Source organism: Cebus imitator, unplaced genomic scaffold (assembly GCF_001604975.1).
Source record: "Cebus imitator isolate Cc_AM_T3 unplaced genomic scaffold, Cebus_imitator-1.0 Scaffold3, whole genome shotgun sequence".
Classification (NCBI taxonomy): domain Eukaryota; kingdom Metazoa; phylum Chordata; class Mammalia; order Primates; family Cebidae; genus Cebus; species Cebus imitator.
This window is the reverse complement of record NW_016107318.1, coordinates 11,434,464-11,440,752: the sequence shown is the minus strand read 5'-3', so window position 1 is coordinate 11,440,752 and position 6,289 is coordinate 11,434,464. Positions and strand designations below refer to the sequence as shown.

Here is a 6,289-nt window from a genome sequence, read left to right as displayed (position 1 = left end):
AAAAAAAAAAAAAATCCCAGGAAGTATGAACATCTGTCCTGCAATCACTTCCTTCCTGAAGCCACACAAAGAGGTGTTTCATGGTATCATTAGAACCCCATGCCACTTTGAAAGAAGGATCATAAAATACAGTGTCAAAGCGTAGATGGTCTGTTGGGATTTTGATTGTCTTGAGGGGTGGCATGGAAGAGCTGCCAGTTCTCCCCATGTCCTTGAGAAGGGCACAACTTTTAGGAGAGAGAGAGACAGAGAGTCTTGGTGGACCTGAGAAAGTCTCACATTCTTGATGGGAGGCTCATAGAGGAAAGAGGTGTGGACAGTAAGACCTGAGTTGTGTGGGAAGGAGCTCAGTGAATGCTTGTGTGGACCCTTTTCTGAGCACTGAGTGTGATCACAGTCTCACTAGATGGCAGCAGAGTGTAGGGCCGGGATATGAAGGAAGGATCAGCTATCTCCCCTTTACCCCCAGCCCCACATTTCTCACCACTGCTCCTTGCCATGACCCTTCTTCGGGAGCTTCTATGCCATCTCTGGGAGAAAGGCAGAACGTGACAAATTAAATGGTTGCCTTTAACCTGGAATGAATGTTTACTCTTACAGCAGTACAGTTTTGTTTTCTGCTTTTGAATTTGTCCTGTGGCACCACCACCTCCTAGAATTGTGTAACTTCTAATTCCTTAATACATTCTCCATTTTATGTCACTCATGGAGGTTCCGATTCTCTAATTGAACCCTGATGGTTCTAGAACTTGAAGTGTGTAAAGGTTCCATGAGAACAAAATCTTAAGGATGGTTATTTTGAATTGGTTCTGGATTATCTGGAATTGGTTCTTGGATGAGATTTAATTTCTAGGCAGTAATAACTGTGTATGCATTGGTAAGGAGGACGCTTGCTTATGGCACACAGTGGCAAAGCAGTTACTTATCAGCAGACACTTGTAATGCCAATATAAGGCAAAACTTTCATTTTGAGCAGTGATAGACAGCTTCAGGTCCTTTCCTTTTAGGTGGGGGATATAAAATTCTGCGCTTACATTTTTTGGCCCCAAGTTCTCCAGCTCATCTAGAAGCAACTAAGTTGTTTCTTTATACTCGTTATATTAGGGTGAGCAACCACCCTGGTAGACTGAGGGGGTTCTTCAGATGCTAAAACTGAGTAGGTCCCAGGTAAACTGGGATGAGTTGGTCACTTAACTTATATTCACTGAATTGTTTTATGACAGCATTTGCTTGATTAGAGAAATCAGAGCCTTTGAGGGCTTGGCAGATGCAGGGACGATGATTCTTACCACATCTCCTCTTAATTTGTATCTTTGCCCTGGTCAGAAGACAGCCAGAGCTTGGAGAATAAAATTGTATCACTGTAAACTTAACCTGTAGGTGACTCCAATTACAGCTACTTTTCTGGAGGAGATTTTGTTATTGGAGAAAACACCTTCTATGGCACTTGGTATGTAATTATTGAGCTAGTGAATATGTTTTCTTTATACTTGTTAAAAAAGACCATCAAAACCAATTTGCTTTGAGTTAGCACCTTCACTATGCTACGCCAACTACCTATATCCGCTCTCCAGCCTCTTATCATCATTAGGTCAGTAAACTGTTTCCGTAAAGGACCAAATGATAGAATTTTAGGCTCTGCAGGCCTCATAAACTTTCCCTCATTTATCTCCTCTTCCTTTATGCCCTACTCCTTTTTCTTTTTCTTCTGAGTGCTTTAAAAGTGTAAAAACTGGCCTGGCATGATGGCTCAAGCCTGTAATCCCAGCACCTTGGGGGGGCCGAGGTGGGCAGATCATCTGAGGTTAGGAGTTCAAGATCAGCCTGGCCAACATGGTGAAACCTCATCTCTATTTAAAAAAAAAAGTGTAGTCTGGAAGCCGGCAGGCACCTCAGTCGTCAGACTGGTGTTAGCCACACAGGAGGGGCTAACGCATCCTCTTGCCGTTCCTGGTGTTTGGACCTTGCCTTTGATGGCTGGAAAAGAAAATAGCCTTGCTGTGCTACATCCGGGCCTGTGGTCAGCACTTCACTCCTGAGACTAATTTCCATGACGCTTGCACATACCACCCAGGTGTTCCAGTCTTTCACGATGCATTAAAGGGTTGATCTTACTGTAAGAGAAGAACAACTGATTTTTCTGATTTCTTAAGCATTGTAGGCTGTACAGAAGGTGGACATAATAGTGAGAAGCCACCTGAGCCAGTCAAACCTGAAGTCAAGGCTACTGAGAAGAAGGAACTATCTGAATTGAAATCCAAATTTCAGGAATACATCATTCAAGCCAGTAGAAGCAATAAAAAGGCCAAGCCCAGATGAATCAATGACAAATTTGGAATTAAAAATATCTGCCTCCCTAAAATAAGCACTTGATAAACTGCCATTGGGGAATGAAGATAAGAAAGAAGAAGACAATGATGAAATTAAGATTGGGACCTCATGTAAAAACGGAGGGTGTTCAAAGACATATTGGTGTTTAGAGAGTCTAGAAGAAGTCTGTATATATCATTCTGGAGAACCTATTTTTTATGAGGGGATGAAATACTGGAGCTGTTGTTGAAGAAATACTTCTGATTTTAATACATTCTTAGCCCAAGAGGGCTGTCAACAGGGAAACACATGTGGACTGAAAAGGATGCTGGGAAAAAAATTGTTCCGTGTAGACATGACTGGCATCAGGCTGGAGGTGAAGTTACCATTTCAGTATATGCTAAAAATCCACTTCCAAAACTTAGTCGACCAGAAGCAAATAGCACATTGTTAAATGTGAGCATGTATTTGAAGGAGAGAAGCAATTTGATCAAAATGTGAAATGATGGGGTGTGATTGATGTAAACTGAAGTTACGTAACTGCGACTGCAGCAAAGATTGAGATCACTATGAGAAAAGCTGAACCGACGCAGTGGGCAAGTCTTGAAGTGCCTGCAGTGAAAAAGCAGGAAAAACAAAAAGGCGACACAACAGATTGAGTGGGAGATGGGAGGAAGGCGATTACGTATTTTAGAATTTTTAATACTGTGTGAAGTGGCGGCTTGCTGCTGTCATCTTCTGTTTTGTTGTTGTGTTACTGAATCTGGCATTTCAGGGTTAACATTAGGTTCTTAGAAGCCAAAGTCAGCTTGTCTTTTTGTGCCTCTGATCTTTCTTTTGTGTTATTACGTAAGATTGATTGTTCATTTCTCCCTACTGGTAGGAACCATAGTTGTGTCCTGTACTTAAAGAGGCTGGAAAATAGCCCATGACCATAATTGCAGTATTTCTCTGTTAAGCAGAGAAATCTTAAGGAACATGTTTTTTACATCTTTCTGTTATTCCATAATTAGTAAAGCAAGATGAAATGTCAAATTTTAATCAGTTTTTAAAAATGGATTTGTGTTCTTACAGTACTTGAAAATATTTAAGGAAGAGATGAAGCTCTGCAGTTTTTTTCTATGTGGGATGATTACTTTTTTTTTTTTTTTTTTTTTTTTTTTTTTTTTTTTGGTTTTTTTTTTTTTTTTTTTTTTTTTTTTTTGAGATGGAGTCTTGCTCTGTTGCCAGGCTGGAGTGCAGTGGCATGATCTTGGCTCACTGCAACCTCCGCCTCCTGGGTTCAGGTGATTCTCCTGTCTCAGCCTCCTGAGTAGCTGGAACTACAGGTGTGCACCACCACGCCCAGTTAATTTTTTGTATTTTTCGTAGATACGGGGTTTCACCATGTTGGCCAGGATGGTCTCCATCTTTTGACCTTGTGATCCACCTGCCTTGGACTCCCAAAGTGCTGGGATTACAGGCATGAGCCACTGTTCCTGGCTGATTACTTTTTTTAAGGTGGATTAATCCTGAGGTACTGTGGTAAGTAAAGGGGAATATATGAATTGTTTAACAAATTAGACTTTGTTTAAAACTACTTGAATTCTTAAATTACATCAAACTTACATTATTTGCCAAGCAGTATGGTGTAAGGGTACAGGAAACATAAATAAGAATACAGAGGTATCAATTTGGTTAAAATTCACCATTTTATAAGACTAAGCAATCATCTTAAAAATCTCTTTTCTGAATACTTAAATGTGTTTGTATGGTGTTATGGCTAAATTGCTACTGATTTAGAGACTAAACCCTCTTAAAACCTTTAATTAGTTAAATATAAAAAGAAATTATATGTATCTTGCCTTCCCGATGGAAAACTATATAAAATTGTAGACTTAAAAGGTTTGTGGAAATACATTAGGATATCAGAAAACTAAATATATGGACTTGATTTATGACTATTACATGTTAAATAAAGTAGTTTAATTCTTTTGGGAAAAAAAAGTGTAAAAACCATTTATGACTATTACATGTTAAATAAAGTAGTTTAATTCTTTTGGGAAAAAAAAAAGTGTAAAAACCATTCTTAGTTCCCAGGTTGTACAGGAACAGGTTATAGGCCAGATTTGGCCCATGAGTCATAGTTTGTCAATCCTTCTAGCCCACAAGTCAGTCTGTGAAGTAGCTAATATGACGTCCAATTTACAGACAACTGGGATCACAGAAGAATCAGCTTGCCTGAGGTGACATAGAGAGCCTGAGGTTACACAAATGTATTATCTTGGATTTTAAAATGTTCCCATAAGGTTCCAAACCATTTACTCTTTCGATTGTGCTAATTCATATCCAGACTTTCTCTTTCATGCTGATGGCTTTATTTTCAGAAATGAGGAGTGAACCTAGGAAACAATACAGCTTGTTGACTGATTACTGTTAGAGAGAGAATATCTCACCATTGATTTCACTAGAACTGAAATCACTGTGTTTGACATTTTCCACTATTTTGTTAATTGATTTAACAAATACTTATTGAAGATCTACCATGTCTTAGCACTGTGCTAGGATTTGGAGCTATGACTGTGTGTAAGACAGACTTGTTTCTCTGCTTATAGAGATTACTATTCAGCAGGGAAAATAGACTTTAAACAGATAATTGAACAATGAAAGGCATTAGAGTTGTGATAAACACTCCAAAGAAGTCAGGTTGCTGTGGATTACTGGTAATATTTCTATCTGATCAGTCAACTTACACAGTAAGGGGAGGGTGGATGGGGGAATGCAGTACATGAACTTGAGAAGAGGGGTTGAATTCAGGGAGAAAAAGTTTTGGCATGTGATTTACTTAATTACCTTACCATGATTCCATCCTGAAGTACTCAGCTATCTTAATTAGAGTCAAGAAGCCCATTGTTGAAAAGGGTAATTTAATACGATGATTGGACATTTTGCTTAGTGATTCTCTGATATTGGTGTAAAAGTTTATTAAAAGGCATGACTTATTAAATATGCTAGTTTCCATACCTCTTCTTAGAGATTCTGGTTAAGGATAGGGTCCAGGAAAATATATGCTTCTGAAGTAGGCAGTCCTTGATCTACACTTTTGATAAATAACTGCTCAAAATAGAAGGCAAAGGTAGAGTATTGGCCTTTGTTCCTTAGTTTCTCAAGTAGGTATGCAATAGCTACCTCTTAGGACCCTATTCTTGTTTTTTGTTTTTTTTTTTTTTCTAAAACAGTCTCGCTCAGTTGCCAGGCGCCAGGCTGGAGTGCAGTGGCATGATCTGCAAACTTCACCTCCTGGGTTCAAGCATTTCTCCTGCCTCAACCTCCTGAGTAGCTGGGACTACAGGTGCACACCACCACACCCAGCTATATTATTTAGCTATTAAGAAAAATGAGAATATTTGTGCTATTACATTTGCCACCTCTCTCTTTTTTCTCCGGCCAGACTTTTTTTTTTAGGTGAGTTACTGCTTTAATGTTTTAAGCTAATGACTTTTCGATTCTGTTCTGGAACCATAAGTCTTGTCATTAGTTGTTTTTCGACAGTTTTTCTAAGAATATTTTTATTTTGATTGGTCTATTGGTTAGGATTCAATGTCAAGTAGGTTTTTTTTCTGTCCAGAAAAATTCACAGATATTGTGTTACTGAAGTCTTATACATGTGAAGATATCTGTTACCTTTATGTTTTAAGAACAACTTAGCAGCATATGACCTTGGTTTACATTTTCTCTATACCTTGTAGACATTAAAATATCCTTCTTTCCTTCAGACACTAGCTGCACTGCCTTCTAGTCTTGAATACCACGTAGATGTCCAAGGTCAGCTTGATATTGTTTTTTCTTTGTAGTGGTTTATTTTCTGTCCTTGGGTGACTAAAGTATTATTTCTTCGTCCTTGAAATTTAATCATTTAATTAGGCTATATTAATTATTCCATGTTCATTTTCACTTCATGCACTTAATCAATAGTGTCTGGAAGCTTTGACTGCTTTCC

At 38.6% G+C, this 6,289-nt stretch overlaps 1 pseudogene; it reads left to right on the top strand.

The window, feature by feature from the left end:
• LOC108305860 overlaps positions 1-3,010 on the top strand; it is a 25,587-nt pseudogene extending 22,577 nt beyond the window's left edge.
• Positions 3,011-6,289: the final 3,279 nt, after the last annotated feature.